We start from the raw sequence: 12,361 nt of genomic DNA, 5'->3' as shown, positions 1-12,361 counted from the left end.
TTTCTTTCTTTCTTTCTTTCTTTCTTTCTTTCTTTCTTTCTTTCTTTCTTCTTTCTTTCATTTCTTTCTTCTTTCTTTCTTCCTTCCTTCCTTTCCTTCCTTCCATCCTTCCTTCCTTCCTTTCCCTATATGTGCTAAAAAAGCTCACTTTGAAGTCCAAAGATTTTTTTTTTTTTTTTTTTTTGCTTTTTAGGGCTGTACTCAATGCACAAGGAGGTTCCCAGACTAGGGGTCCAATTAGAGCTACAGCTGCCAGCCTACACCACAGCCACAGCAACATCAGATCCAAGCCACATCTGTGACCTACACCATAGCTCATGGCCACACCAGATTGAGTGAGGCCAGGGATTGAACCCATAGCCTCATGGTTCCTAGTCAGATTTGTTTCCACTGCGCCATGACGGGAACTCCTGAAGTCCAATAACTTTATAGTCTATTTCTCATGGATACCAGTCAGGTTCGTTTCTGCTGAGACCCAACAGGAACTTCCTGTAGCCTGTGCTTTGATGTTACTCATTTAGGGTCAGTTTTCCCATGGAGGTGGCACTCCTATTTAACATGTAGATTCAAATCATCTTTTATGTAAGAAAGTTTTTCTTGGAGTTCCCGTCATGGCTCAGTGGTTAACGAATCCGACTAGAAACCATGAGGTTGCGGTTCGATCCCTGGCCTTGCTCAGTGGGTTAAGGATCCGGCGCTGCCGTGGCTCTGGCGTAGGCCGGCAGCTACAGCTCCGATTAGACCCCTAGCCTGGGAATCTCCATATGCCACGGAAACGGCCCTAGAAAAGGCAAAAAAAAAAAAGACAAAAAAAAAGAGAAAGTTTTTCTTGAATCATGTCTGTGTTTGTTCTGTTCCATGCTTTGCATTTTGGGGGTGTGTTCAAAGTTCAGGTCAAGTCACTAAAGACAAAGTAAGACAGCAGAGTGAACTGATTTTGTTCTGGGAGGAGGTGATGTGGGCCCTCCGCTTGGGGGGTCAGGGCTCAGAAGTCATCTTTTTGCAACATTTCGACAAAGTTATGCGATGAATTCCCAGATTCGTTGCCAGGTATTTTGAAATCCTTTTAAGGCGTTGAGTAGACGTTACCTTGTGTTTGTTTAAGATCAGAACGCTCTGCCTCTACTCAGGAGGCAGCAGGGCGTGCCCTCGGTTACAAGAGCTCACATGCTCTTCACCTGCCCTCCAGAGAGTGTCACTTTCCGATTTTTTGCCTTATTTACTCCCATTCTAATTCGTTTGATATTTTGCATGTTTATTCTCAATGTCTTTTCCCCCTAAATCTGTTGTCCTTTGTTCTCTTCCCAATTTTTTCTACATTTTTGTGATTTTATTTTTTCTTTTCCTTTCTCCAGTCCTGCCAGCTCACATTTCTCTCTTCATTGTGCTCACACTTTCTTGACAAGTGGTTGTTTTATTCGCAGCCTTCATCTCAATCATGGCATTTTTCTGACGAGATTCTGTGATCTGGTTTCTCTTTGTGTCTTATCCTTCCGTTTTTCTTAGAGTACCTCTGCTCAATCTTGGCTTCCTTCTCTCTCTCTTCCTTTTTAAGGGCCGCACCTGCAGCATATGGAAGCATATGAAAGTTCCCAGGCCAAGGGTCAAGTAGGGGCTGCAGCCGCCAGCCTACCCACAGCCACGGCAACGCCAGATCCCAGCCACATCTACGATCTGTGTGGCAGCTTGATCCTTAACCCACTGAGCAAGGCCAGGGATCAAACCTGGATCCTCACAGACACATGTCAGGTTCTTAACCCTTAGAGCCACAATGGGAATGCTGATCCTGGCTTCCTTTGAGTGCTCACATTTGAAGAAACTGCATATTATCACACAGAGATCGCTTTGTGCAAATATCTGGTTCCTCCCTGAACCCTCCTTCACCAATTCTAAGACCCACAGCAGGCGCAGGGAAGCTCTTGCCCCCTAGCCTGTGCACACTGTGGTCACCGATGTGCCCCCCTGCTTTCCCAGTGCACCCTGCTGATGCCCACTCGGGGTCCCAGCTGTGGCCCATCTTTCCTTGTTTCTCTGCAGATACCCTTGCGAAATTGCATGGTTGACTGCCCGGTCACCTATCGTGTGGCTGAGATTTTAGCTCTTTCCTAATGTCATGCAAAAATGAGTTTGTACTTTCTATTCCTCTTTCTCCCGTTTGCTTTTGTATTGTTTCCAGGAGGAACAAAAACACTGGCATTATGCTCCCATCTTTCAACTCTTTAAACTGAAGTCGTATTGTTTATCTACTAAGGTTTATTAAATTTGAACTTTATTTCAGAAAAAGTAAAGGAGAATTAGTAGAAATCATTGGTTAAGAGAATGGACTGAGTACAAACCCCAGACCTAAAGCCTCTGTGTCACTGCGGGAAAGTGACAACCTGCACAACCCACAGCATGTCCTCCTGTGGGAAGTAAGTAAAATAAGGCAGGTAAAGCGATGATTTAAGCAAGGCGCTTCCTAGAAAGCGTTTGCTATGGTTCCAGCACAGAGAAATTAGTCAGCACACATTACCTGTTAGCATCACAATCACTGCTGTCATCACAACAGCTCACACGGTTACCCAGTTGTCCTAAAACCATTTATAGACCAGACCAGTCTTTTCCTACTACCTTAAATTCCTTTACAATCTATGGGAGGAAAAAATGTGTCTACTGAAATCTTTTTTTTTTTTTATCGTTCTCTTCATTGCACTGATCTGTCTGGCTTCAGGACCTTGAATATTAGAGATTTATCCCTTCCTAATATATTTTAATATCTTATACAACAATCCTCTTCTTATTGTTTTTCTCTTTCAAAAACATCCTAGATTTCTCACATGGACTTTTGCTTGTGCGTTTCTCCTAGATGAACATTCGGCTAATTTTACAAGTTCCAAATAAACTTTTCTGAAAAATTTGGGAGAATAATAAATTTAAAGGTCAGCATGGAGAACCGACATCATTAAACTATTGAGGCTTCCCAGCCAATATCATGGGCAGTCTTTCCATTTAATCAGATCTTTTTTTATATCCGTTGTGATTCTGTGGCTTTCTTACTCTGGTTTCTGGTAGCGAGTATTTATAAGCCTCTGCCTACAGTTTTCTTTGATCTCTTTGGTTTTCTGGGTGGAAAGATGTTACATCTACAGCCAGTGCTTGTTGACTCTCTGCAGCTGTCCGTGTCTCTTACTTCTCTAGGCCAGGGAGAAGTGGTCCATAATTTGGGCAGAGTTCCTATTTCCTTCCACTCTCTAGAACATGCAGAGGCTGCAGTGAGATGGGCCTTCTCCCCCTCCTCCTTCCCTGCCTCCTCCTCTCACCCTCCTCCGTGTGCCCTTCCTACTCTTAGCTGTAACACATTCCCATGAGACCAAAGTTTCCTCAACTCCGGTTTTCCCTGGAGACATCCAAGGCTCCACCACTACTTGGTGCACAACAGTTTTGCTTTTGCTCAGGCATCTCCCTCTGTCTGCAGGAAACTATTGGAGGTTGTCCTTCTGTACCCACAAGATGCATTCTACCTGAGGTCCTGGCTGTCCCTTACCCCCCAGGGTCTCAGAAGTGTCCTCTTCCGCTTGGTGTCAACCCACCTTCCAAAACCTTCCCATCCTGCCATAGAATCTTTTCTTTTCTTTTAGCAACTTAATAATATACATTTATTATGTCATGGCTTCTGTGGGTTAGGAGCCTGGGCACATCTTAACTCAGTGCTGGGTTTTAGAATCTCTCACAAAACTACACTTGTTGGCCAGGGCTTGATCTCATTTGAAGGCTCAGCTGGGAAAGGATCCACTTTAGGTTCACATGGTTTTTTAGCAGAAGCTATAGACTCTTTGTGGGGCCAACAGGGACCTGAGTCTTTGGATTAGAAATCTGTAAGAAAAAAAGTCTGAGATTTGCAACAGTTTTCTGCAAATTTCCATGCAATTTGCTCAATTATAGACTGAGAAGCAATTGTGGACTCAGTACATCTGGTGAGGCTGCTCAGGTGACACATCTGGAGCCTCCTCCTACCCCAAGGGTTTGCCTTGGAATGTGTCATCTTCCAAGGACAAGGTGATGTCCCAGGACCCTCTACAGTCCCCAAGGCCTATGTTTCCAAGTGCCATGAAGAACACGCAGCATGGGACCAGCCCAAGTCCTCGAGCATGTTAATTCTAGGACATATTTTTTTCCAACACCAATTTCAGACCTCCCTATTGAATTGACCGAGGCCAACTCTTCCTCGGCCATCAAGAGATGGCCCACACTACAGATAACCCACTTCCCACTCAAAGGATAAGTCTGGATGGGGGCAGACAATCAAGACACCAAGGGAACTCCCTTAAGTGAGTTTGTTCCTGTTTCCCCTCTAGCAAAGTGGGAAGTTTCATATTGAAATAACTCAGGAGTTAGGGAGGTACATGTGGCCCAGTCAGGATGGTCCTTGGTTCTCTGGTCCCCCAAAGTTCCCTCCGTGGTCCCTTAATCCTCTTCACCATATCCTTGCAGGTTTCACTCTGCTCCTGACATCAAGCCTGAACCTCCATCTTGGTCCAGTAGCCAAGGCATTTAGCTTCATTTCTTTACCCTCATGGCTACTTCCACTCTGATTTCAGAATTCCAGCTCACAGCCTTTGCTCAGATTGGGTGTTGCCTTAACACCCCTCTTCTGGGAGCTGGATCTCTGCCTTGATCACCTGCTTGGGATCAGCCATCTAATCCTGGCCCTACCCACCCACTGTCCCACCTCCCCGCCTGCCTGTCTGTCTCATACCACCCAGAGCTCTAACCATGCCTGCTCCTGGACTCACTACTGTCACTCTGCATTTATTAAGATGCCCCCACCCTCTATCCCCACGTGTCCAACCTATTCCATCCACTGGTTTGCTGGACCTGCAGCCAACCTGCTGGGTCTCTCCAGCCATACCTGCTCCAAACTCGTGCACTGGGCTTATCCAGGCTATCAAGTCTCAGTTGTTGTCCCGTGTTCCTCATTCCCCACCAGTCCACAAATACATGACAAGCTGTGAATCTTGAATCAATACGGGGAAAGAGCTCAAAGAATGTAAAAGGAGAAGAAAGCAACACCTCCCTGTGATATGAGTGGTGAAAGTAAACCCAACCTCAGAGTCAGATGTGGCTTGCTCAGGTACAGCAAAAGTCCCTCTGCCTATCTCTTCCCCAGGTAGGAACAGTGGGTCTCACTGAGCAATAATGAGTCCTTGGAAAAGGATAGTAAACAGAACAAGGATGAGTGTTCATCATATTGTTTTATTTTATTTTTCTTTTTGGGTTCACATCCACGGCATATTGAAGTTTCAGGCTAGGGGTCCATTCAGAGCTGCAGCTGCCAGCCTGCACCACAGCCACAGCAATACAGGATCTATACTGCATCTGAAACCTACACCACAGTCACGGCAATGCCGGATCCTTAACCCACTGAGTGAAGCCGGGGATCAAACCAGCATCCTCACAGACACTATGTTGCATTCTAACCTGCTGAGCCACAACGGGAACTCCTGTTTTATTTTCTTCCTTTATGATAGAATAAAACTCACTGGGGATGGAAAGCTGGCCTTTCTCTGGGCTAAAACAAGTGAAGTCTCTGGCTCTGGGAGCTGCATCAGGACCACTGTAGACCCCACCGCCCCTCCACTGAGGAAGCTGCAGTTACCCCGAGCCTTAGTAGAGTCACCAGGGCAATGGACCCTGGGGTCCATCCTGCCCTCCCTTCTTTTTCCCCACTCTTCTGTCTTCCCTCTTTCTCATTGTCTTCCCCCAGGAACTTTCTAGCTCTCTTCTTGTGGATACAGACAGCCACACTGAGAACAAATGTTTGGGAACCTCTTACTCCAGGGAGGTGGGGCTGAAGGCCTAGTATGGTTGATTCAACTGCAGGGACACTGAGCAGCCCACAGTCCCAGTGTAAAGCTGTAGTGGCATCAGCATCCTCTAGCCACTTAAGCCACCTCCAGTGTTGCGTGTCACATCAGCAAGGGCCGAATCTTGTCAGTTTATGGTTCCATTTTCTGTTAAGTGAGTGAGGGGCTGGTGTTAAAAGGATCCTTGTGGATTCGGTACAGCGTTAAAGTCATGAAAGCAGCGTGATAAACCAGTGGACCACCAAATTCTAACAACCCCTGGGCAGGCACAAATTTAGACCATCTAAGTTCAGTTGTTTCCATTGGGTGGGGTTCTTCAGGGCAGACGTAAAGACATCAAGAGAAGAAAGTGAATTGCCCAGTGGAAACATAATTATATACAAATTTACAAAAGAGGTAACTTTTCTGCTGCCAGTTATGACGCCATCAAGAAGGAATTTAATACAGCGAATTAGGTGCTTGCAGATTTTTAGAAGAGTGGGGAGAGCTCAGCTACTTTTCAGGAACTTGAGACAAGCGGGAACCAGGCGCTCGAGCCCATCCGGGGTTACAGCTGCTGCAGAACCGAAGCAGTCATTCGCTCCCCAGGACTTGGATGTTTGACGACCGCCTTCTGGACGCGAACGATGATTTCCCGTCCGCCTTCCACAGCATATTCAAGTGCCTCTCACTGGTGAAATATAAACCAGAACCTGGCCACAAATCAGCCTGGGAAATGTTTTCCATAGGCTTTTGGTCCCTGCAGTTTAGGGAAGAGTTGAGAAGTGCAACAGCAGTGCTGAGGGTTGACAGACAACATCCAATGCGGAGAGATAGACAAAACGTGCTGTGCACATTTTGTACCATACGAAAGCTGCTTTCTTTGGCCTTGGGAATAGCCTGGAGCTGGACCCAAGTTTCTGTCCTCTTCAAGGTTCTTCTCTGGAACAGGACGCCCAGAAGCCAGCCCTCTGTCACAGATCAAGGGTTCCCTTCCCAGCTGCTGTTGCTCTGGGCACTTGCTCCCTCCAGGTCCCATCCCTCCCCTGTCTTTGTCCCCACTCACTCTCTTCAACCCACCAACTCTTCTCAATGAAGGAGCACCCTCTCCCTAAGCAAGGAAAACAAGCTCATTCCTCAGGAAAACACCACCCTCTCAAAAAGGACGAAAAGGACGGTGTCGATTCCTTGGTGAGAAGGAATAGCTTACAGCCTTAGCCTTTGGGAGCAGAAAGTGATCCCCTTTCTCCTTTCCTCTTCTCCAAATCCGTCTTCTTGCACCCCGCTGGGGGACGCTGCCCATACTCATTGAGCAGCTTCTTCTGGTCCCCGTACGTGGTCACTGACACCCACTTGCATTCACGCAATCTTGTCCCCTCGGTGTGAACAATCTCTATAGTACGTACATGGATTCTTCTTCCCATTTCACAGTGATGCAATCAAGGATGAAGAGAGAATTAGCTCCTTGCTCAAGGGCACAGTTCCTAAATTTCAGAGACAACATTAGAACCCAAATCTGGGGACTCTCAGCCAAGGATTCTCACTGCAGACAAGCAAAGGCTTCTGACCATATTTGCAGCTCCCTTCCAAGCGGGGTCCCGTGGTGACATTCAGCTATTCGTTTTCCACTACCCGCACTCCCTCAGTCCTTGAAAGTACTGCTAGACACGTCTTTTCAATAAATAACTGAGGTCACACAGTCGTTCAGTGGGTGCCTTACATAATGTTTGAACATCTTTTTTCATGTAATGGAGCATTAAAATTGTCCCCACTTGACCCAAACCATCCGTAGAAAACTGACAGCTTTTTAATTAATGTCTTCTGGTTTCTAGAAATGTATCTTCTAGCTAATTACCCAACGTGCTTACCTTTTGCTAAAAAGGTTGCAGAATTTTGAAACATTGTCTGCACCGTTTTAAATTTTATTCTTTGCAATAATGATAAATCTAAAGTAGATGCCCGGGAATTCTATCAAACCATGGCCAAGTCCACTCCCCTCAAATTAAACAGCACTAACTGTTGGGACTATTGTCCTTCTGGTGGATGAATTGGTTCACTATTATTCTATTTAGCAAGCATGATCACATTTATAAATGGTGTAACCTTTCAAGTCAGGTTCATTTCCTGATTAAAAAAAAAGATTTAATGGGCTTCAACTGCACTTACACTTTATCTCTGTCTCCATTAGGTCCTTTTAGTAATGAAGAGGCTTCTCTCAGTCTAGATATGAATTAATAAATAATCTCTGTCAGCTATTTAATTGAGGAAGCTTAGCAGTGGAGCTAAATTTCATATTGTAATTCTTTAGGATAAATGTGTCAAATATTTTTAGTATTTTTCTGGCAAAAATTCTTTTAAGAAAACATCTGTGTTTTGAGATGAACAGTTCTATAACTTTCTCATATTCTAAAAGCATTTCGTTAGATTTTTAGAGTTTCATAACAGAGTGTTACATAATTTGTAAATCCCTTAGCATTGTGGTTTCTTGGTTTTCTGCCTGAGAGATAATATGTTTTAAGTCCTACATTTGCAGTTAACTTTGAGAAAGGCACCAGTGATCTTTCCAGATTTTCAAACTATGGACCAAATTTAAGCACTTAAACAGAAATTAAAGGCTTTTTCCTTGGTCTTTTAAGTTCCAATAATATTCTTTATCTTTACCCAAAATAATGTATTATCCATAAGGAGGAATTTTGAAATTTGAGAAACCAAGTCCTTAAAAGCTACAGAAAACTTTTATAGGAGAAAAAAAGTGTGATCATCTCAATAGATGATGAAAAGCTAGCTCATAATATTCAACATATACTCCTGATTTAAACAAGAGCAACAACAAAAAATAGAGTTTTGTAAAGCAGAATATAGAAACACTTTTTAGGACCCAAAGGGCTTTGGCAGACAAAGAAGAAAAAGGCAGAATGTCCAGTAGATACATGAAAAAAGAATATAAGCAGAGTATTCACCAAAGAATAAGTACAGATTACCGATACAATCTTGAAAAGATGCTCAAACTAAGCAAATACAACCAAAAAGTGCAGCACTTCGCAAAACCATGTAACTTAAAATGGCGAGTATATGCTATATTGATGAAGATCAGGAAGATTGATGGTGTGTACTTGTGTGAGGAAAGAGTTCACCCCAGCCAGCCGAGTGGAATCAAGCTGCTCCGTCTTTTCCTAAGCAATTTGCTGTTCTTCTTTAACACTTACATGTGCAGACTCCACTCCAAGGATTAGCCCAAGAGAGTAGCTCCCACTAGGCCTTTCTCTCTACTGATGGACTGATTGATCAGCACAGAGGTTCGCTGCAGCGTGGTCCTCAGTCTTGTGGAGTAAGGAAGACATAAAGTCCACTAACCGTAAAGTGATCAAATAATCAGAAACAGACATTAGAAAAAACAAGCAGGAGTATTGTGCAGTTTAGTAGTATATGCCATACCATTGTTTAAGAATTTAAATGCTTCCACTACCCTATGAAGGGGGTTCTTATGATCTCCATTTTACAGGAAGCAGAGGAACTGTAAGGTGACATAATTGCCTCATTTCTCACAGTGTTTCAGGGATCTGTTGCTGTGTAACAAATTATCCCCAAACTCAGTGGCTTAATGATCATAGGAAGGCACATTTATTATGTCCCCGCTTCTGTGGGGCAGGAGTCTCTGTATGGCTCAGCTGAGTCCTCTGGCTCAAGATTTTTCCCAGCACTGCAGGCAAGATGTTGGCCAGGGGTACGGTCATATCAAGGCTAATTCGGAAAGGTCTTCGCCCAAAGCCCACTCAGCTGGCGGCCGGCAGGATTCAGCTTCTTACAGACTGTTGGTTGTGAGATCCTAATGAAAGCCTCTCCCCAGGGCAGCTTACATTTCCCCAGAGTGAGAATTCTGAGCTCAGAGAGAGAGAGGGAGGGTGGAGGATTCTGTGAGAAAAAGAATATGTATATATATGACTGTGTCCCTTTGCTGTACATCAGAAATTGACGGAACATTGTACATCAACCATAATAGAAAAAAACACAAATCTTAAAAAAAAAAAAAAAGAAAAGAAAAGATAAGGAGAGAGAGGGCAAGGAAGAGGCCACAATGTCTGTAACCATGGCTATTTGCCCAGGATCCACCACATAGCAGGTGCGTGGTAATTAGACAATAAACACATTTGGTAGAGAAAAGGCACAATTTTATATGTGCTTATAAAAGATTAGGAAGTCTGTATTCCCCCAAGATGATGCAATCTTGAGGAGAAGAAAAAAGGCAGTTACTTTTTTTTTTTTTACTGTTTGACATTTTTGACCAAATTTCACAGATTCCTAATCCAAAATTCTCATATTTTAAACCCTAGTAGGTAAACTAGTAGATGGCTTTCATTAATTACTTTCCAAAATCAATTGTTCATTTCCTATGTTCATTATTCATTAAAGCATTTGCTTAAATCTTCTGTGAACTTTCATATGAATTGTTTTAAATGATCTGTATTATACATGTTTCTGTTGTAATTTTACATTTTATGCATTTTGATAATCTTTTATCATTCCCAAAGACCGAACAGATGTAGAGATTAGAAGGATTTTGTTCACTTTGTCTCACTTTATAAAATAGTCTGTAGCAGACACTGAGGAAAGCAACTGAAATTATTTAAAAACTATTATGTTTTTAAATTTTTTATCCCTGGTTTTGAATTATTTGTGAATAAGATGAGTTAGAACAATTTTTCTATTTGGAATTATATCATACACTAGGTATGTGATAAAGAACTAATACAGATGTGTAAGTATTTTGAATATATGTCCCTTCCAACTTCACAATTATCTTACATCATAACTGAGATTTTATTGGTTGCTTTGAGGATCAATACACAGACATTTTAATTTGTACACAATTCTTAACGTATATACCAAAAATCTAAAAAATCATATTGTTGTATTTCTTTTCTAAACAGTTTTTCTAGTGACTTTACAGCTTAAAAGTTGGAGGCAAATTTTCCTTAACAGGATATCAAGTACCAATATCTTCGAATGATGATATGCTGTTATATCGTAAGTCCCACTAATTCACAATTTTAATATCATATATACTACATACTCAAATGTTCAGCCTTTCACAGCACATTAACAAAATTACTAGGAAAACTGGACTACCACGACCAAAGGTGTTACAGAGTGCACACAATTCTGACAAGGAGAGCCAAGGTCAAGGTTGGTCTGCTTTAGAAACAGTTCTACCAAAAACAACACGGGAAGAGAAGTAATTTCGAGTGTTCAAGACGTTAAATGCACAACTGACTCCAAATCACCATTTAGTACGCTTTGTATTACAGGATATAAAAGCTCCCCATCTATGGGATGTTAAGCTGACACCCAAGACATTCAAAGCCTCCCACGTTCAATATCCCACTATTTGCTGGTTGTACCAAAAAATAAACAACCAGCAAATGATTTCACCTCTTAAAAAAAAGCATTTACACTTAAAAAATGGGATGAGGTGGGATTCCCTCCTTCTTAAAAATGTTTCTAGAGCTACTAAAAACCTTGCGTTTACAAAAGAGTTGATAAAACGATTCCTCTGGATTGTTCAAGAGGGGACACAGGGACCACGGACAGGACTGGGCGTGAGCTTAATCAGACGTGGCTTCCTTCTCTCCTGCTTCATCAGAGGCTGGGCTCTCCTCGCTTTTAGTTTCTCCATTTTCTGCAGACGGATCTTCTTCCGTTTCTTGCTTGGTCCCTTAGGCCTGTTTCCCTTTGCTCCCCTTTTCCCTTCTGTTTGTATTTTTTTGTCTGAAGCATTATCCGTTCCTGCGGCCTATTTTTGGCTTCGTGTCCACTTTTTGCAGGAACAGGTTTATCTGACAACCTCGCCAGTCTCCTCTTGGGCTCCTTCTTCGCTGCCCCCTCTGTGGAGCTGACTTTCCTCCTGGGCATCCTAGTGGCAGTGGGTGCGTGCCTGATGCCTACGTCTGGGGTGCCTGGGGGCCATGGTGTGCCGAGAGCTTTCGAGAAGCTGGGCCGCCTGTCTCTTTTTAAATACCTTCAAATCAGCCAACTACAGGCCACAAGTCAAATTCTGCTCAGAACATGCTTTTGTAAATAAATGTTATTGGAGTTCCCCTTGTGGCTCAGCAGGTTAAGGACCTGACGTTATCTCTGTGAGCGTGCAGGTTTGATCCCTGGCCGTGCTCAGTGGGTTAAGGATCCCGCGTTGCCAGAAGCTGTGGTTTAGGTAGAAGGTGTGAACTGGATCTGGTGTTTCTGTGGCTGTGGTGTAGGCCAGCAGCTACAGCTTCTATTTGACCCCTAGCCTGGGAGATTCCATTTGTCTCAGGTATGGCTGTATGTAAGTGAAGATAAAATAATAAAATAAAATAGTAAAATAAAATAACAATAAATTTTAATGGAACACAGTCATGCTAATTTATGTATTGTCTATAGCTGCTCTCATGCTTCAATTGCAGAAAAAGTAATTATAACAGATTGTATGGTTTGCAAGCCACAAAACACTTTTCATTTGGCCTTTTATAGAAAAAGATTCCCTATCATTGTCTGAAAATACT

At 43.1% G+C, this 12,361-nt stretch overlaps 1 protein-coding gene and 1 pseudogene across 1 annotated transcript in view; one reads left to right on the top strand and one right to left on the bottom strand.

Moving 5' to 3' along the window:
* Nucleotides 1-12,361, top strand: part of DSCAM (DS cell adhesion molecule) — a 740,562-nt gene that overhangs the window by 488,350 nt on the left and 239,851 nt on the right. The window lies entirely within an intron of this gene.
* LOC125136199 (non-histone chromosomal protein HMG-14-like) lies at nucleotides 11,426-11,732 on the bottom strand (annotated as a pseudogene).

Source organism: Phacochoerus africanus, chromosome 1, assembly GCF_016906955.1.
Source record: "Phacochoerus africanus isolate WHEZ1 chromosome 1, ROS_Pafr_v1, whole genome shotgun sequence".
NCBI lineage: Eukaryota > Metazoa > Chordata > Mammalia > Artiodactyla > Suidae > Phacochoerus > Phacochoerus africanus.
Note: the sequence above shows the minus strand (reverse complement) of the source record. Positions and strands in the feature narration are given on the sequence as shown.